The 21,764-nt window shown below is 34.7% G+C and overlaps 1 protein-coding gene and 1 long non-coding RNA gene across 6 annotated transcripts in view; one reads left to right on the top strand and one right to left on the bottom strand.

The window, feature by feature from the left end:
* The window catches only part of CNTNAP2 (contactin associated protein 2), a 1,981,926-nt gene that overhangs the window by 970,535 nt on the left and 989,627 nt on the right, over positions 1 to 21,764 (bottom strand). The gene's annotated exons all lie outside the window — the stretch shown is intronic.
* The window catches only part of LOC112651057 (uncharacterized), a 67,539-nt gene that overhangs the window by 3,369 nt on the left and 42,406 nt on the right, over positions 1 to 21,764 (top strand). The window contains exons 2-3 of one of the 2 annotated variants that reach the window (XR_003130577.3): positions 4,318 to 4,422; positions 6,396 to 6,830. This is a non-coding gene — a long non-coding RNA (uncharacterized LOC112651057). Of the gene's footprint in view, positions 1 to 4,317; positions 4,423 to 6,395; positions 6,831 to 21,764 lie in introns of those variants that run through there. The other variant, XR_003130576.3, reaches the window with a different exon arrangement.

The following is a 21,764-nucleotide window of genomic DNA, read 5'->3' on the forward strand; positions in this document are numbered from 1 at the left end:
TCCATAAGATTTCTTTAAAATTTATTTTAAAAACTGCTTTTAGAGGGATAGGTTTCAGTTATCTGGAAAAATCTTTCTTTGGTAAAGCTATTGTATTTTCCAAACCCCACTGTGTATCACATTTAAAAGCATATATTAATATATACAGCCTCTTTCTTTAGGATATTTGAGACTTCTTAAAAAATAACTATGTGGGAAAAGATTACCATCTATTTAAGGCCTAAAATATATCCTACCACAAGATGGACTGATTGACATAAAATGTTATATTTATTAATCTCAGCAAGCCTGTTGGATAAGGATTATTATCCCAATTGTTAAGATGATAAAAATGATACTTAGAAAGTCATTCAATCTGTCAAATGTGAAGCAGTCAGAACTTCATTCAGATGTATTTTCTTTTCATTGCATTATGATTACATTAATAAAAAGTGTGTTAAGAGCTAAAATAGGAAAGTAGCTTTAAAAAATAGGTTTATCAAAGAGATATCCTATAATTGATGGGGAGGGAGAAAGATTGTGAAGGAGGGGAGGGTTCTCATTTTATATTTTGGAGGAAGGTAGGGTGGGTCAAATTCAGAGTTGGTTAGGTAAATAGAGATAAATTCCAATTAGTCCTGTTTTTAAATAAATCTGGTGAAATGAAGATGGAGGATACTGACAGAAGTAAGTTAAGAAAGAAATAATAAATAGAAGCATCTGAGTTTGTAGTTGATTCAAAGAGTACTAAAGGAAGCCCCAGAGTCGGGGGAGCAACATGATCAAGACGTCAGTCTTTAAAAAAAATTGACAGTGGTGTGCAAAATAACTTGTAATGGGAAAGAGCCAGAAAATCTACCACTCAAAGATTAATCTATCACTGTGCCATAGGCTTTAGGAAATGCACAGGGTTTTAAATCAGAAATCAGTATGGAAGTTAGAGAACTAAGTACATATGAAGAAGAAAAGAGAATTTCCTTCAGAATTCTGGGTGTAGAATAGACCATATTCTCCTTAAATAGTCTAAAACTAGGCTAAGAGAATGTCGGTACAATGATGATTCTGTGTTCTTAAAATCCTGTTTTGAGTATTCCTTCATAAACTGTCATTCAGGGAAGATAAAATATAAAGGAAAGTTTTGGAATCATTCTTTTTCATAATAAAAAAAATAATGGTAAAAGTAAAAATGTCGAAATAGGAAAAAAATAACTAGGGTGTTGAACAATGATGGAGTTGAGTGCATTACAAAAAGGAGGCAGGATCAACAAAGACAAATTTTCATAAAGCAACTGAAAAAACTGAAAAACCGGAAAACCATCAAAAGAGAATGGTTAGAAGTTTTGCATGTTACAAAGAAATAAACACTTGAACTCCATTTTTATAAAAGTTTGCTCTGCTTTATAAAGTAGTATCCGTAATTAGAGATGAGATTCGGCTTGTGAAGTTCAAGTAAAAAATACAGGAAACAAAGTTAAGTTTGAATTGCATGAGATACGTGTATACTAAGTGTACTAAGTGTAGCACTGTTGTTTATCTGAAATTCAAATTTAACTGAGTATCCTGTATTTTATCTGACAACTCTAAATCAGATTCACTGCGACTTTACCTCACTTAGTGGTTTTCACACTGGAAATGAAAAGTTGCAGTTAGAGGGCAATCAAAAAAGTTCAGACACAGGAAGAAGGAGAAAAACAAAGAGTTCCTATGAGGAGGTATAATTAGAGCTTGTATCCAGGATTGGATTGGACCATAGGTTTCATCGATTTGATGTAAAGAACGTAGGTAGAATGGCCCAGAATTCCAATGAGAAAATTAGGCTTGTCCTTACTCTTAAAGATGGTGAGTCAGTCTCTAAGACAGAGAGCTTTATGTAAAGATTGAATTGGTTCATTCTTCTATGTTGAAGCAACATCTGCCTCTAATTATTGAGCCAAATCCCAATAGCTCAGGACAAATTTGAGGATCTTAAGTATAGATCTTCTCCTACTTGAAAGGGCTGGGCATTATCCCTGCATTAAGATGTTTTCTCAACAAAACAAACAGAGGGTGAGCCATTTACTTTTGCAAAATTCAAGAAATAGAAGACAGCAGAACACGACTTGTACCTCTTTCCAACCCCTAGTCCCCATAAAAATAAATGTGTAGATGAACAAGGCTCAAATAGGTTTTCTTTTTGGCACCAAAAAGTCTTTTTAAATTCGATGAATCATACTGTGGGAATAATGCCCTTCTACATGGAATTTTAAGTATTTTATTTTTGTTTCCCTTTACAAATATATAATTAGGGCAATGTTAGGAGAGTAAACATGATGTCGATACTTTGCTGCTAGCCAAAGTGAACATCAGCTAAGAGCTATTGAATGCTACAGCTCAGTAACTGCAGTCTCTGGCCGTGAAAATGCCTGATCTAATGAGAAAGGTGACCTGCTAAGGGAGCTCAAGCACCACAGAGGATGTGGAAGCTCAGTGCTGAGTCAAATGTAGGTAATATGAAATTACAGTAACTAATTAACTTAATTGTTTGCTCTGAAATTGGACGGGAAAATGCCTGGTGCTTGGGAAGGAAGGCAGGGAAATCACCATATTTTCTTATGAGGAGGTATAGTGAACTAACGGCTATATCTGACTCTGTGACGTTTCCTTGTATTTGTTCATTTACATGAAATTGTAAAATGAGTACTATTATCATCCTCATTTTACAGATGAAAAAACTGAGGCACAAGGGAATTTTTGCAGATTTTTCCAAAAACCTCTTGGCTAGTAAGTAGCAGAAGTGAAATAAAAATAAATCCAGTCTTGGAGCTCACACCTGCCATATTGCCACTTCACTCATACTGAGGAAAACGCTTTCAATTGCTGGAAAGAGAATGAGGGTATCTATGAAAAGCATGCAGTATTATAGTTTCATAAAAAATGACCTCACATTAATGGTTTGGGGTTTTACAACATGTTTTGTTCTGTTTGCTTAACTTCTAGAAACAGCAATGAAAATCTTAAACATTTATTGAGCAAAATTCATTAAAATATATTATCTATCATAGACCTATTCCTTTTTGTAGGCACTTTCTTCTGTCTACTGCATTCAGTGGCTGTTGACTAAGTTCATGTGCCCAATCATGAATACCTGCCAATAAGGTGGCCAAGTTTTGAGACAAGCTCAACAGACCTACAAAAATACTTTTGTGATATTTTCATTGGTGTAGACAATCCATGCACAGTATTACATCTCTTGCCTACCAGATTCTTTGATAAGCTCTTGAGAATATTCCATTGTATCTATAAAATTCATTCTCACTTTTTCTTTTGAGTGGTGCATGGATTGTCCATTTTTTTGTATATTAAACTGCAATAAATTACATCCACTCTTAAAGATAAGTTGCTCTGAATTTCCTGGTTCACCCTGAGGCAAAACTTAACAGTGAATATTGAAATAGTAATAATAAGCACAAGGCTGAGAAGTTACTCTTCTACCAGAAAGCACAGCAACTTAGATTGAATGACACTTCTACAGCACTTGTTATTAACTTACAGAGAAGTAATAGCTGAATTTATATGTCAGAATAGAGGAAAGAGGGAAAATGATTAATAAAAGGAATGTCTGAGAGCCTAAATTTGCCTATGTTTACTAGAATATTTATCCAAATGAAGAAATAATGGGACTGAATCCCAAGGATCTGGTATGGTCAGACTCTTAGCTATCTCAGGCACAGACAAGAGCTAAAATGTATTCCAAAGAGGAAAACTAAACCCAGGAGTTTAGTATTTATTGATTCTCATATAAAAGAAAAACAAAATGAAAATTTTTGATGATGATGGCATTGCTGGCAAACCAACACTAAAGCTGTTTCCTGTTTCACTGATATCATGGTGATTGTTAGGAGAGAATTAAAGCAACTAGGGAATATCCAGGCAGGAGGCTGTGTGTGTGTGTGTGTGTGTGTGTGTGTGTGTGTGTGTGTCTGGCTGTGTGTCTGTGGGAATGAACTCTGATTTACACAACTTGTGCTAATCAAAATTTAGTGTGTACCATGCCTTCATCAGCACTCCTATAGAGTTTAGATTTCTAGACTTTATATTAACTTTTTATCTTAAACTATGCTGAGTGTTTACAACCTGACTGAATGTGTTTGTGTAGGAGTGTTTTAATGAACAAGGATAATCATAACTCATATGCTTATTTTGTAAAGTGTTCAATAATGTTTGTTTAGTAACAGTTTATAGGGATGTATAATCCCCACCATTATTTTATTTTACAAATGTAACCGTGCAGCATTTTTTGCTTGTATAGCAGTAGTTCCTCATATGTATACCCATAATGGACTCGACTATTATTCACAGATGGTGTTCCATGCCAATCTATAATGGGAACTGTTAATGTAGAAGTAAATATAACAATCCTTGGCCTTAAGGAACTTGCACCCTGTTGTAAAGGAAGACATTCAAGTAAGTGTTTATAATAAAGTGAAATGAGCTGCAGTGGAGTTGTATGTAAGACACACTGGAGGGCACTGGGGATGGAAAGTCTAGATCCAGGCAGGGAAAATAGGAAGTCCTTTGTTGGAGCTAGCACTTGAATCAAATAGAGAATACAGGGATCTTTTACCATATGCAGACATTTGGAAAATTATAGCTGTCATACTGGAATATAGCTGAAGTCTTCACTAGGGGAAGTGACCTAGTACAAGGCTAGAGAGGCTGGCAGGAAATGACCAAATTATCATGTTACTTAATAATCTAAATGGTGTGGATTTTACCTTAAGGCCTTAGAAAAATTTGAGGTATGGTAATCACAGAGCAAGGTTTAGTTAAATCACTCCTTCAGCAGCATGGAAGATGCAAGAATTGATTTAGAACACTATAGTGAGGATTTTAGGAAGTTGATGTGGATAAATTGAATAACTATTTAGATGTGGAGGATAAGGGAAAATGAGAATTCCAACTTGAGTTTCACATTTCTTGTATCAAATGAAAGTGCTAGAGCGGTAGGCTAAAGTGTTGACAGTGTCCCTAAACTGCAAGCAGAAGAAAATAAAAATTCATTTCTAGAAAAAGCACTGTCAGCTCAGATAATCAAGATTCTCACAAGTTAAACAATTCTGAATCAAACACCAAACAAAAGCATGCTACGGTGACTGAGAAGTCAGTAAGAACAATAAGTAAAATTTATAGATTCTAATGATACTAGAATTATTAGATCCAGACTACTAAGTATATGAAATATTTAAAGGATACAATTTTCTTTTAAATACTGAATGAGCCCAAAATAAAATTACTGAATTAAAAACTCAATAGATGACAAAGACCCCGAACAGACACAATTATGTTGAAAATTAGCCAGACACAGAGAATAAGAGGGCCAGTGGGATATGGACAGCACCATCAAATGGGGGCAGACATACAGGGTTTCAAAGTTTGGCCAGGAGGCATCCTCATGTGGGAATGGCTTGACATACAAAGTCAGAAACTGATCAAGGAGAAGGGTGTGTCCACATAGATAGAGAAGTCGCCTGGTATTTGGTATCAGTCTAAGAGAGGTGTGGAAAAACACAGTGGTGCTGATGGGAAATTGGGGATTAATTATACTGAAGACCATAGCAGCCAGGGTCTTTCACTTAGAGAAAGGAAGTACAACACTGGAAGAGTGGAAAAATAGAAGGAACCCTACGATACTGGAGTATTGGTGTTAATTCATGGTCTTCCATATATAAAAAGAGAGAACTAAACATTGATGTAAATATGTGTATCTACTTAGCTACCACATACATATTCCCTCCCTCTGTCCACTCAGAAGACCTGGGAGCAGAAACACAATGATAATAATGAGCACATCTAGCATCCAGATCATGGCTTCTAAGAAATTATTCTCAGGGTGCCTGGGTGGCTCAGTCAGTTAAGCATCTGCCTTCAGCTCAGGTCATGATCCCAGAGTCTTGGCATCAACCCCCACACTGGACTCCCTACTCAGCAGAGTCTGCTTCTCCTTCTCCTCTTCCCCTTCCCTCTGACCCACTACTCCTATGCTCACTCCTTATCAAATGAATAAATAAAAAATATTTTGAAAATAAAAATTTTCCACTAAAAGGAACAAAGACTTTCTGAAGAAAAGACTGATAGGAAAAGAATCTAGTCTGGAGCAGGTAAAGTACAAATTGATCTAAAAACTTCTGTTTGTGACAAAAAGCAGAGAACTACTCAAAAAATGATGGGACTATGATCAAAGGACACAGGCACCAACTTGAAAGGGCTCCCACTGGCCAAATCTGGGACAACTTAAGCATCAATATAAAGAAAATGCTTTTTTAACCCATTAGATACAATAAGACACAATCCATATAGAAATAAGTAAATGGAAGGTTCTATTAGATGACATTTATGTTTCAAAGACCCTCCACAAATGTTTTTTTTTAATCATAAAGGGCAAAAGTTATTACAAGGGAAAGTCTGTCTACACTGGAGAAGACTGGTAGACAACACCTGAATCACATGATCCAAATCCTGGGGTGAAGTGAAACCATGCATCACCAAACCAGCAAACCTCTTGAGCAATATTCCTGCCAAAAACATATAAATTGAGCCAAATCATGAAAAATCATGAGGCAAACTCAAATTGAAGTAAGTTCTACAAAATGAATGGATGCTAATCTTTACAATGTCAAAGTCCTGAAAATCAAGGAAAGGCTGAGGAAGTCTTCCAGACTGAAGGAGACCAAGGATAAATGAAACTAAATACTACGTGTAACTCAGAACTAGATCCTTTGCCTCTAAAAGGTGTTACTGGAACAAGTGGTGAAGCTCAAAGGGGACCTGAGGGGGGGGGAAGGAAATCATAAAATAATCTTGATTTCCTGGTTTTGATGGTGGTATTATAGTTATGTAGGAGAATGCCCTTGTTTGTGGAAAGCAGATCTAGAGTGGTTGGGGATGATGGGAATCAGGTTGTTGACTTACTTTCAAATGACTGGGGTGGGGGGTGACAAAGTTCATTTTTCTGCATTTACAAGCTTTTCTGTAAGCTTGAAATTGTTTTAAAATAAATAAAACCTTATTTAGATTTCTTATTTTTTTACTATGGAGATCTCATGGTATTTATCATGCTAATTTGTGTTTTGCATTTCCAAGACACAAATATAATACACAGTATTTCCTACAGATTTTTTTTTAAACAGGGTATATTCTGGAAAACAGAAGTAATTTTTTTAAGATTTTATTTATTCATGAGAGATACAGAGAGAGAGAGAGAGGCAGAGGGAGAAGCAAGCTCTATGGAGGGAGCCTGACGTGGGACTTGATCCCGGGACTCCAGGATCACACCCTGGGCTAAAGGCAGGCGCCAAACCACTGAGCCACTCAGCTATCCCCTCACAGAAGTATCCCCTTAATACAGAAGTATTTAAAAAGAATCTCTTCGTCAAAAATTATACAGAAACATAATAAATATACTAAATGCTAAGTGAATTTAGTGACTAATTGTTGTTATGTAAACAGCGGTAAATGTGATCAGGACTGATGGTCATTTAATCAGAACAATTACCAAAATTATTAATGATTATACCTGTATTAAATATTTAACTTCAAACAGAAATTTCTATTCTCCAGTGTTTCTATATAGGCTACTTCTTTCTTTTTTTTAAATAGGTCTCCTAATAGGATCTCTTATAATCTTTAAAAATGAGTTATATTTGTGTGAGTGTGTATGTAACAATCCTTTTAGGGTGTAATACAGATTATCATCAGGTTGCTCTAACTTTGTTTTTTTGTTTTTTGGTCAATATTTTGCAGTTGTTTCATCAGAATGAAATAAGTTGAAAGATTCCTTACTGGGGATCTTTACAAATTATTAAAGCAAGTTTTCATAGAACACATTTGGGTTTCTTTTTTTTTTTTCCCCCGTTTGTCACATTTTATAGGATTACATAAAATTTCATTAAATTGTGGCATTAAAATAGGAAGTCAAGATGGTATTAAATGTTAAGGAACAAACATCACAGAGTCTTGGCAAGCAATTCTGCTGGTGGAAGCAACAGTCATGCCAGGTTAGCAGCGAGCAGGCTGCCAGTCCTGGACTCAGGAAGCCTACTTTATTGGAGAAAGTAGAGAATATTTGTTAATCCAGCCAAAATGGTCATCAGAGGTTTTTCTCTAGGGTAGAACCCTGGATTGTTTTGTTCTTTCAGTTTATTTCAAGTTTTTTGTTTGTTTGTTTTTGTTTTTGTTTTATAAGGATACCACACTGACTATATAATTGAAAACCTCTCTGAAAACATAATGAGTAATCTTATTGAAGGAATGCATAAACCTTCCTTACACTTGGTTCATTTCCTTTGGTCAGTGGCAATCTGAAAAGTCAGAAGTCCAGCCATAGACTGGATCACAGCACAGCCTGTCTAATTTGTTCATCAATGGAAAAACAAACTAATTTTCTTAATTCTGAATTTTTAGCAATATTAAAATTGAATCAGTGCAAGCACATGGCATGCTTTGGTTTACTTGCCAGTTACAGATCGCATAGCAATAGAGGTAATTTCCAAAGTCGCCCTTCAGAGAAGCAAAAACATGAAAGCTTAAATATTTTTGGTATCTCGAACGCAAAATAAACTCAGTAAAGTTAAGAAGCATCACATTTCTTCAATAGTATGTTCTTCATTTGCCATTCTTTAATGTATAAAATAACAGTCATTTATTGCTTAATAGTAAAACTGTAAGCAACACATTAGTAACTATACTTCCACATAAAGCTGGTAAATTGTATTCAGAAGCATTACTAATTCCCCCTACCTTTTTAGCATAATTTATACTTAATATTTTGATAAATGTTTTGAAGCTATAGGATAGAAAGCATTTATAAGGCCAAGGACAGCTAGATGTTCCACTATTTTCTTTCAAACCTGAATAGGACTTATTTTTACTTTATTATATTGATTTTTCATTTCTAACCTCCATTCATTTTTACATCAGCAGAAAAGATAAAAAATAATCTGCCTTCACAAGTTTAATATGATGCCTTTGTCGACTTAGACAAAAACATACTTTAAATGCAGTGGTGAGTGTGAAAGTATCGATCCCTACTGTGGAGTTCCTGCTAAACCTGAATCCACTAATGAATGGCCTTTCCACCAAGTTCATTTGAAACCTGTCACTGTGTGTGTGCTAATTTGCGGATACTAATGGAAACCCTCTATAAGTTAGAGTCTAGACATTTGGTTTTGGTTTGTGTAAACACTTTATTTTTGTCCGGTCAGAGTTTTTCTTGTGGATTATATAGAGATAGCAAAGCATTTCCAAGTGGACCACCCCATTGCTCAACTGCCAAAATCATAAAATGCTTTTCATAGATTCAAAAGCAAAGAGTTTTCAAACAGTTGCGTTAAAAGTTTGACTGAAAGTAATTTTAGTAGAAGTTTATTTTTTTTAAGACCACTGAATTCAAGCTGTTTTCTGTACTTGAGCAAAGCTATGACTCCCAGTTCACAAAAGAATGAGCTCATTTACAAACTGAAGTTGCGATCGGCCCCGTCAGACATAAGGGAAAGAATGAATTTTGTGTTCCTTTAAATGGTCTACATTCAGCTAGAGACATATATCTGCATAGACAGTTTGGGAGGCTCTAATTAGTCTTTTTTCTATCTAAAAAGACAAATATACTTCCAAACCCTGATGGAATTTCTTCATTTTAAATTTACTAAAATTGTACAACTAGAGATTTATTTAGTTAAATAGTACCTTCTATCTAAATGTGCATGTTCCTGTTAAGGCTGAGACCTTCACATCTATCCCTCACCTACACTCCCATCTGTTAATAAGATCAACTATTTCTAAGGCCAGCTTCTTCTCTTGTGCATTGAACCCTATTGAACCCAACCTGGGTCAAAGAAATTTCTCTAGCAATCACATCCTTTTATCCTGCATTATAAATAATTTTCCTCTGTGTTAGTTCATTTCCATTATCCTGCAAACCTATTTTTTCCATTAAGAAAAACTTTTTTTAACCATGCTCCCTCTCTAGCTATAATTGCCCCATTCTACTCCCTCTTGCAGCAAAAATAAGTTAATTCGAATCAGTGAGCACATTTTTTTTTTTTTAATTTTCCTTTCATGCTCACCTGAAACTACTCCAGACAGGCACACCAAAACCTCTTTCATCATAGTCATGTGGAACCTGCCATTGCTAACGTAGTGGTACTTTTCAGTCCTTGTCTGATATGACCCATCAGCAGCATGTGATCTACTTGGTCACCTATAGATCCCGGAAACAATTCCATCAGAGGCATCTAGAACACTAGCCCTTTAGCCACTCCTTTTTCATCTACTTGCTACTCCTCTCACCAGCCACTTTTTATTAAAGTACAAATAAAGATCAGTCCTTGGATTTTGTCTCTTTTTCTTCCAGCTCTCACTCAGCAATCATGTCCAGTCTCACAATTTTAAAATCTGTGTTGAGGATCCTCCTAATTTTATATCCCTAGCTCTGATGACTCCCTAATTCCAGACCTGTCTACTCAATGTCTTACCTGGGATAACTACGACCTCTCAAATTCAGCAGGCCTAAAACTGAATTCCTGATGCTGACCCAAAACTTTGTTCTGCTTTCATTTGTTGCCCTTTCAATTTATAGTAACTTTTACCTTTTAAATTCTTTAGTAAAAAAAAAAAAAAATCTCTGCATCATACATGCCTCTTTCTCTCGGCACTGTCATCCATCAGTTACCAAGTCTCTTTCACAGAATCCAGCTGCTTCCTACTCGGGCCTACCAATGACATTACCTGGATATTTTTTTTTTTTTTTTGGTTTCTTTTTTTTTTTTTTTTTTTTTTAAGAGAGAGAGAAGGAGGGCAAAGAGATCCTAAGCAGGCCCCATGCTCAGTGCAGAGCTCAACACAAGGCTCAATCCCATGACCCTGAGATCATGACCTGAGCTGAAATCAAGGCAGACATTTAACTGACTTACCAATAACTTGAGCTGAAATCAAGCGTTCAGTCCTTATAGTCTATTTCCAATAGAGCAGTTGGAGTGAATTTCTTAAAATCACAAGTCCTTTCAAGTCACATCTCCATTCAGAGACCTCCAAGGCTCCCGATACTAACCAGAATAAAAGCCAACCTTTCTTGTAGTAGCTGACAAGACTCTAGATATTCCCCATCTGCCTCAATACCACACTGGATGATTTGATATTATCTCTCGTAATCTAATTATACTTGCCCCCCTTACTCTTCTCCAACCTTGAAGGGCATCTTCCTGCCTTAAGACTTTTGCATTTGCAATTCCTTCTACCTAGATTGGTCTCCCTCCTTATATCCTCCTGGTGATTTTACTTAATTGTCATTGCAATGAAGCTGTTCCTGACAATTACTTAAAACTCTACCTCTACTTCCCAGTACTTTTTCCCCATCCCCTGTTTTGTTTATCCCCTGCAAATATATACAATTATTTATTTATTCAGTTAATTGTCTGCACCCTTCCACTAAAATATAAGCTAAGCTCATTGAGGGCAGGTGTTTTTATTGGTTTTGTTTTCTGTTGCATATTCAACAGCTAGAATGATGGTAGGCACTCAATATTGGTGAAATTAATGTGTAAACCCCTGAATACATTCTGGGTTAAGTATACCAAAATAGCATTAACCAGGAAGAAAGAGGATAGTAATGGGACAGAGGAAGACTAGTTTACTGGCCTGTGGTAAGTGGAGAGTCCTCTGAAAGGCTCTACAAGAAGCAACTTATAAAGCTAAGTAACGGGATAGGGTTACAGAGAGAGGCTGGAGTGTGTGCAATAAACTGTCTTTAGAGTCTTCCTTTACCTTAAGGGCACCTGCCAAAGACAGGTCAAAATCAGAATGGTTACAGACAAGATAAAGTTTCTTCTGGTGACTTTTTTTCTACTCTGTTTTTCTCTTGGCTCCCAATCCTCCTCCTTGATCTCCTACCACCCCTAGAAGATTTCAGTGCCATGTGCCCATGCTTCATTTCCAAGTCATGGACTGAAGCTATAACTTAAATTCCAATTGCAGGATGAAGGCATGATGTGGATATGTCTTATGAGACCAAGTTCCCTAAACCAATCACTTTATTTTACTGAAGGCTGATTAGGAATAAAGATATGATCTCTTAGAGCAAGACATAGAAGGTTTTCATTGGGTCAATAAAGACTTTGACCATATTACAACAGAAACAACAGTGACCATCATTATTGAGGCTTTCCTGGGACAGCTGTGTTATAACTATCATTTCTAATCTTAGCAAGCACACTGCGAAGAAGGGATAATAAGACTTTGTCAGATAAGGCTATCGAGGCTTTGAAAATTAACTTGCCCAAAGATACGAAGAGGCTAAGTGATATATTAGGATTCAAATCCCCTGCTAATGGACACACATGTCCATTCTGTTACATAAAGCATAAAGGTTTCTCTTTTTTTCTGTTTTTTTTTTCTTAATTGAGGTTAAAGGAAATCCAATCTCCAACACTAGAATACGAAGGGAATGTAGATATAAACCAAAGAAAGCAATGCTAATGCTGTTTGATTTTAAAAGCTGATCATACACTTAAAGCCCATTTAGTATATTTTTAAGTTTTAGATTATGCTACTAATTACAGTGATAGAAAACAGCATGAGAAGTAGATCATGCCAGCAATACCTGTTAGTCTTTCTCTACACTGAAAGAGAAGCTCAACTGCAAAGGGTCCTTAACTATAATTAAAAGTCATATTGTTGGGTGGAGTAACATTTATCTCTACACCAAGAAAAACAAAACTAATTTTCACCATGTATTATGTTAATCCTAGCACATTTTGAGCTAGTGCGATATTTTGGAAAGACAATCATGTTAAAATATTTAAAACCACAAAGCAAAAGGAGACCCCCCCAAAACATTACCACTCAGTTATAGGATGGTGCATCTGTAAAATTCTCTACATTGACAGGTCACTGAAAATTGAATTTGTAATTGACAGTCGTGCTTTGCAGTGAACAATATGGCACCATATTTATTTCTGTAATTATTTTAGAACTTTTAAATTGTGGCTTCTCTTAAAAAGGCCTTAGGACATGGTAAACACAGCCAAGATTATTGAGGGTTCATTGTCTGAGATGTTTTACTTAACTCTAATTTAATTCAAGTCAATAAATCTCAATGAAAATATATCAAATGGCCTACCCTGTGCCTGCAACATACTTGGCAATGGTGGGAAATTATAGAAGATGGAGGTGTCTTCACATTTAAGAACATGTATTGATAAAGCTGTTTGTTCAGTAAGAGAGATCAGAAAATAAGCCCTATTCACTCAAAAAAATAAAAACTTTGACATTAAAAAGGAGTAATTAATGCATTATGAGTATCTTTGCCATATAGTCCTTTATCTTAATGCCAATATATTTAATTGTAGAGGATATCACTGATTGAATATATATTTACAAATATATATATTCTGAGAAACACTGACAATAAATATTAAAGTCATGCAAATGCAAAGTCCTTAAATTCTGACTTGACCTATTCTATACCTTCTAGAAATATTAAGGTATCCTTTCTAATAAAAAATAAATTAAAAACTCAATATTTCTTTTTTTCAAAAAGATTTTATCAGAGAGAGCAAGCACACATGCTTGGGCACAAGTAGGGGGAAGGGGAGAGCTTGGAGCCTGATGCACTGCTGGGATCATGACCTGAGCAGAAGGCAGACACTTAACTGAGCCACCCAGGTGCCCCAAAAACTGAGTATTTCTTAAACTATTCCCCTTTATTTGATTTCTTGGGAAAAAAATGAAAGTTGCTGAATCTAACGGTCACTGCTATACTCAAGAATGGAAGAAAGGATAACACTGTTACATTAAGAACACTGCCCACAGGTCAACAAACTATTTCTGTACAGTATGATGGTAAATATTTTAGGTTTTCAGCTACACTCTGGCATGTATTTCAATAAAACTTTATTGTGGACACTGAGATTTGAATGTAATTTTCATGTGTCACAAAATATTTTTCCCTCAATCATTTAAAAATATAAAACCACATTTAGAAAATGGCATATAACCTGGTGGCCAAAAAACAAAACAGAAGAAAACAAAAAACAAAAACAACAACAATAACAAAAAAAAAAACAAAACAGGTGGCTGTTTTCCTGATCCAAATCACAAAATGGCTCTCATGTTTGTATGCATAAAAACTATTCTTCATGGATATAATACCTGCAGCTAATTATTCAGTGCTTGTATGCCAAACATTGTTCAATATACATAGTAGCCTATATAAGTATGTTTAATCTTCACATCAACCCCAAGTTAGGAATATTACATCCATCTGACAAGGAAATCAGAGAACTTGAATAACTTGCCCAATGTCCCAACATCTATTAAATGGCAGAGCTGGGATCAAGCCTAGAGCCTGTGCTCGTAGCCACTGTTCTTTGCCACCCACTACACCACAATGTGTTGTTTCCAGCCACAGAACAGGAGACTGTGAACTAATTAAGCTCCTTTAAATTCATAAGAATGATGTTTATTTTCTTTTTAAATATTTTATTTGGGAGAGCCCAAGCTAGTGACCGAGATAGGAAGAGAGCATGGGCAGGGAGGAGAGGGAGAAGCAGGCTCCTCACTGAGCAGGGAACCCTACGATATATCATGACCTGAGCCAAAGGCACCCAGGTGCCTCCAAAATGATGTTTTTATCAGAATGGGTAAAGGTAAATGCAAATTGTTACATGTTTAAGATTTTTTGGCAACTAGAGTATTTGAGACAAGTTTAAAGGAAAGAGAATGTTGGTGACGAGGTTTCTTGCTGATTTCTGTCGCAAAACTATGAACATGTTTTCTCCTTGGGTTGTGAAATTCTAAGTGCCTTAGAGAGTTTACTCATTTGGCGCCCTAATGCCAGAGAAACTTCCTCTAAAAACACACTAGGAAAGTGGGTATCTATTTTAGTGTGAGTCATCTCTTAAGTGTTTTGTTTTTCCAGGTAAGGACTGTTAATATTTAAACTAGGCAAGATGTATTTTAATTATTTTTTATGCAGCATGAGGTTTTATGTATAGATTCATTTAGCATATTAATCATTACTATAAAATGGCTAGATTGTGATTTTCAAGTCCAAAATGTATATGGCCTCTTTACATCTGAATGCTCTGCTTTAATCTCCCTTCATCTAGGTCTTTCAAGTCATCCCAGGGGAATGCAAGCAAACCAATTCATAGTAATTTCTATGTGGTCTTCACTACTCGACTTCTATCTTTGCCTAGAGATCTCTCTTCTCTTAAACCAAACTGATTAAAACTCTCCCTTGACCTTTAAATGCTCTTATTGATGTTGAAGTCAGAGAAAGGAGTGATAATAATTGAATTCTGAACAACAGCCATTATGAAAACATAGACTGGAATTCTATCTGAATGTGAAATTGGACAAAATTATGGCAATTTTAAAAATTATATACAAAGCAGAACTGACAAAAGACAGAATAACTGAATAACATTAGCGGGGATAGAATGACCTGGAAAATCTCCTGGAGACTTGCACTCCCTCTGCAGACTTCCAGAGTGAGTCCCCAGGGTAAATAATTCCATTCAAATAAAGCACCTTCTTTATCAGACAACTAAATATATGGTGTAATCATTCTGCAGAGGAGAGTAATATGCTCACATAATTTTTTTTAAAGAACTGATTGCTTGTTGAAGGTTTGTTCTCCCAACAATAGCCTGTGGCATCCATCTTGATAATGGACCAGATAACAGATGGTATTTCTTGAAGGACAGGCTCAAATTAAAGCACTATGTTCAGGGAAAAGCAACTTTATTCCTCTATTATCATGGACATTGAGAAAACATTTTTGGTTTTATGGTTTTTAAGTTAATGAGATCTCTAGTGTAGTCACCTGGTTATTGGAAAAACCTAGCCATGAAAATTCTTTCTGCTTTTCAGACTACAGCATTTATTTTAAAAGTAACTATAACCAGAATATAGGGTAGTATCACTGGGCAATGGCATATTTTAGAGTTTTGATTCCTAAAATGATATTAAGCTAAAAATCTTAGAATTGTTCTCCAGGTTTTCTGCATGTTACCTCAACAAAGCCTCAGTTTTTTTTTTTTTTTTTTTTTTTTTTTTTTTTATTGAGAGCCTCATTTTTAAAATGGGATTTTGGAACAATGTCTGCAATACCTAATTTTGCAGTTAGAGAAACTTCCTATCACTAGAAGTTGAAATTGCATAGAATTATGCTGTGTTATAATAACATAGGTTGATACTCCATTGCTTTGCCAACTGATTTTTTTTTTTTTTTGTAATCTAGTGAATATTTTCTCAGGTCACTGAAACAAACATTTCTCATGTATTGCAAAATATGATATTTAACAACTTCATAGAACCCCATCATATGAATATTATTGGCATTTAGATTGTTGACGTCGTTATATCACAATTTATCAAAGTATCCCATATAACAATGTGCTGTATCAGTAGTTCCACTACTGAAGTGTTACTACATCTACAGTCTCACCTTTGTTAAAGGGCTGAAAGCCTGGGACTATGTATGTTTCCCAGAACCCCCGACAGCAGGTTTCCACATTAGTTCTGTCAATGAGAGACATTTGAGCAGAATGTAGAAGGTGGAGAAAAAAGGTCATTATTGGTTGCTCTTGGGTCTTCAGTAGACAGGTATCAACCCACTTCCCTGATGTAGGGAGTGAGATCATCTGTACCCATTTTCTATAAGCCTCCAATCCATTTTCTTTTTCTTTTTAAAATATTTATTTATTTATTTATTTATTTATTTATTTATTTATTTATTTATTTTTTTGAGAGAGAGATACAGCATGAGCTGGGGAGGAGGGGCAGTGGGAGAGGGAGAAGCAGGCTCCCCACTGAGCATGGAGCCCAATGAAGGGTCCTGGGATCATGACATGGGCCAAAGGCAGATGCTTGACCCACTGAGCCACCCAGGTGCTCCACCCACCCAAACATTTTCTGAAACAACCAGCAATTTTTCTGACCTTTGTTCCCAGTTGATCCTTAGTGATTTTGTAAATCTCTGATTCCCTGTATTCTCATTCTGTTTAAAATATCTACAGGGGTTTCTGGTGTTCTGTCAGAATCCTGACTAAAATAGTCATAAATAATCTACATTTTGTTTTATTCTTATGATTGTTTTCATGGGATACATTACAAAAATGACTGGGTCAAAATGTATGGTTATTACTCAGCCATCAAAAAGAATGAAATCTTATCATTTCCAATGACATGGATGGAATTAGAGGGTATTACGTTAAGCAAAATAAGTCAGAGAAAGACAAATACCATATGGTTTCACTCATCTGGGATTTAAGAAACAAAACATATGAACACAGGGGAAGGGAAGGAAAAATACAATAAAAACAGAGAAGGAGGCAAATCCTAAGAGACTTAACTCTAGGAACCCAACTGAGGGTTGTTGGAGTGGAGGGATGGGTAATTACTGGGTGATGGGCATGAAGGAGGGTATGTGACTGTAATGAGCACTGGGTGTCACATGCAACCGATGAATCACTACCTTCTACCTCCTGAAACTAATAATTCACTATATATTAACTAAATTGAATAAATTAATCTTTCCAAGTTTTCTGGTGTATATTGCCAAAAAGATTCCTGGAAAATGTGTGTTAGTCCTGTTATACTATAACATATGAAAGGGACCTGAACCACATTAATGTTATTGTATACTGTTGTTAAAATATGGCAGTTTATTTGTGTATTCATGTCATGGTGGATAGATTATAAGATTTTATTTGGCAATTTCTATTCATAAAGTTTTAATTGTTTAGTCCTAACATTTTCCCTTTTTTTAAAATACACTTTTTATTTTAGAAGTTTCAGATTTAGGGGATCCCTGGGTGGCTCAGTGGTTTAGCACCTGCCTTCGGCCCAGGGTGTGATCCTGGAGTCCCCGGGATCGAGTCCCATGTCGAGCTCCCTGCATGGAGCCTGCTTCTCCCTGTCTGTGTCTCTGCCTCTCTCTCTCTCTGTGTTTCTCATGAATCAATAAAATCTTAAAAAAAAAAAAGTTTTAGATTTACATATATTCTGAAGCCTGTTTCTCCTATTAGTTAACATGGTACCTTTGTTACAATTAATGAACCAACATGATACATTACATTATCTATAAAATTATGACAAGTCATAAACACAAGAAGCATGTGAACCCAAACTGAGAAACACTGATTTGTGGATTTTTAAAAACCTTTTTAAACTTACAATATAAAAATTTTTTGTATTTACAAACTGTGCCTTTTATGACTTCTGTTTCATTTAAAATGTATTTCTTCAAACTGAGACTCAACAATTTATTTATTTATTTACTTAAGATTTTATTTATTCATGAGACAGAGTGAGTGTCAGAGACCTAGGTAGAGGGAGAAGCAGACTCCTCACAGGGAACCTGATGTGGGACTCGATCCCAGGACCCCGGGATCACAACCTGAGCCAAAGGCTCAACCACTGAGCCACCCAAGTGCCCCTCAACAAATATTTATTTAGATAAATTTATTTCCTAGTTTATTATAGATACATATTTGAGCTGTTTGATATTTTAGAAAACCTAGGAATCTAAATTTAACTTCTCTTTCATAGTAAAAAAAAAAAAGAATTCCAGAATTATATCTTGAATTCATCCCTTTTGATTTAGAAGGAGCATTTACATAAAGTTTTCGATTCTAAATTGTTCCAATCATAACTTTCCATTTTTTTTTCAATTCCCACTGATATTTATGGCATAGTTAAATATAGTTTAATGTATATTGGTACAAGTTGTTCTTTTTCCCCTTCCAGAATAATATTGATAATCTTGATCATTGCTTTTTCAGATTAACTACTTAATTCAGCTTCAAAAATCTTTTTTGGAATTTTTATAATAATTAAACATTATTTTATGGAAAGGAGCTTTATACTATATACATCTATGATACCACTTTTTAATTTTTTAAGCCATCTTTTATATATTTTAAGAATAAAAAGTCTGTCTTACTGATACATTCCCACATCTTCTACCTATTGTATTTATTCTCAGATTTAGTTTATCCTGTTGTGCTGTTATGAACAATCTTTTGTTGGCTTTTATTCTAGCCGATAATAATTAGTAGTAGAGAGCTTAGGAGGAAACCTCTTGATAGATCATTGCAACTAGCAATTCACATATAATATGTATGTGTATATACATCTATTTGAGCTTCCATATTATTTATAAATTTTATTTCTGTTTTCTAATTTTTCTTATATATAGAACTATTTTGATACCAGTGATGATATAAATGCAAATTAAAATACTTTATATTATATACTTTATAATCATGTAATATTATATGAGAAACTTGTATGTATATGTATGTAAGCATGAAATAACATTGCTCAGGAAAAACTTTTGGGTTATTATCATGATTTCTCTCATTAGGGAATTATAATAATTTTAAAAATAATCACATTTTTGCCTCTCTAATAATTTTAGGTCTATTTTTTCCTCTTTATTTTCTAATTGGATTGGCTAAAAATTCCAGAATTATATTATTGATATTAGTTAATAGAGTTCTTGCTGTCAATTTGAGAATCTATTTTGCCATTGGATAGGCACTACTTATTTTGTTTCACGTTTTTATTTAAATTCTAGTTAGTTTGATATGCATTAGTTATTGAATTTAAATTTCATATTCTTTATCCATGTCAGACAAGTAAAATGTTCACTCCTAGGTCACTAAAAATTTTAATTAGGAATGGATATTGAATTTATCAAATAACTCTCCTGTATCAATGTAAGTATTACATTATGCAAATATTACATAAAAATTATAAAATGGATAAACTAATATTACCTATTAATGTAGTGTTATATTCCTATACAGCACAAGTTAATTTTCTCTCCCTTTATATCATCAATCTTTCCATTGCCATAAATGATTTTGGCTTGAAGCTTTTTTCTTTGGTAGACATTTTAATCAAACATAGGAATCAGTTATGGAGTACTTGAACATATATAAGAATATTTCATATTTCATATGGTCTGGAAAGGTGTGTTTAGAAAAGTATCTTTTTTTTTTTTTTTTGAAAGATGGGCAAAGCTTACCAAATAACTCTCAGAGCTTATTAATATTTCCTAGAGCCTCAATAATTTGTATCTATGGCTATTAAACAGTTTGAGAGTTTACCTTCATATTTTTTACTCTATTATCACAATGAATATTCCCTTCAAAATAATTTCTATCTTTTTTCAGATTCTTTTTTAGAAGCAAACATGCTAATCTCATAAGTTATTTTCACTTTCTCGTGTTAAATTCTGTCTCCTTTTTCTTTATTTGAGATTGCATGTTCTTTGTATTATATTTTTGAATGTATTATATTTTTTCATTTTTAAATCAAGCTAGGCAGATGTTGGGCTATTTTATTTTCTGAGAGGATTTTTTTTTTGCCTTTTAATTCATTGATTTTTACTTTTAATTATTTCCTCTTTCCTGCTATCTTAACATTTTTCCTACCCTTTTAATTAAACTCATTTATGTTAATTCTTTTTGGGGAGCTCATATGAATTTTAGCATCCTATATGTGCTACACACCAGATTTTCCTGTTTGTGAGCATTTGGATAAGCAGAATTTACCTTGCAAAGTTTAAAAGGGAAAGTCCTTAGACCATTTCTCACTAAGAAAATTCAAATTACTAAAGTCAAAATACGTATGTAGTTTAGTGATTAGGAAAGAGAAAGAGCTGGTCATGAGTTACTGACTTCTAATATTGAGTTTCCACCAGAAACAGTGAGCTAGAGGTACTAGCATTACTGGAAATCCTCTTGCCTGTGAGTTGAGCAGTTTGCAGCTGTTTGCAGCCCTGTTCCCAGAGGACAACCTGCACGTCTTTGTCCAACATTTCCTACGCAACCATCAACTTGTCTATACACTTACTGCAAACCTCTGTGATAATCCATCAGATAAACTTTGTAGTTTAAGAACAATAGCTATTGAATTAGGGTGAATGAATCTAATAGATATTTACAAATATGTTTAGCAGTTTTAGGGATAGCCTATATTTTAAAGAAGCCAAAAAATCTAACACAGTTCATGAGTCCTGGAGGTCGGATCTCTTGAACGATGGTGTCCGGTGCTCCACTTGCTTCCCATCTAGAGATCCATTTAATTGTAGATTAAACTCATTATTGCTTATCATCCTTCTCTTCCTCTATGTACCTCTACATGAAATGCAAGTTAAACTAGTGCATTTTACTCTAATCTAGCATATTAACTTTTTTTTCTTTAAACAAGGAATATATATTGGTTTTTCTTTCATTGTCTTTTAAAGGTTTCATTTTTTTTTCTTTATAAAATCATTCAATTTAAATTAAACAGTGTCTTGTAAATAAGTTACCACATATTAATAATATATTATTTTCATTCTTCTAAGTATTTATGGTTAGAAATTGGGTGCAAATACGGTAGCACCAAATATAGAGTTCATCTGTTGTGTAATGTCTGCATTATCACTTCTTTTTTGCTACTACATTTTCTAGGTTTTGCTACAAGGAAAATATTTTATTGGATTTTCCCCCTCTTTTAATATATTACATGGCATGCACTATACTGTTTTTATTTTACCATCTCTTTCTCTCTCCAAAATAAAAGACAACCCAACATCTTTAAAACCCGACACTTAAAAAAAATAAAAATAAAAAATAAAACCCGACACTTTATTTCTATCCTGAACTGTAACAGTATACAGATTTTGCATGCTCTGCTCTGCATTGATCTATGTCCACTGCACCCCATTCCTACAAATTAGTGGGGCTAGTGAA

This window comes from Canis lupus, chromosome 16, assembly GCF_003254725.2.
Source record: "Canis lupus dingo isolate Sandy chromosome 16, ASM325472v2, whole genome shotgun sequence".
Taxonomy (NCBI): domain Eukaryota; kingdom Metazoa; phylum Chordata; class Mammalia; order Carnivora; family Canidae; genus Canis; species Canis lupus.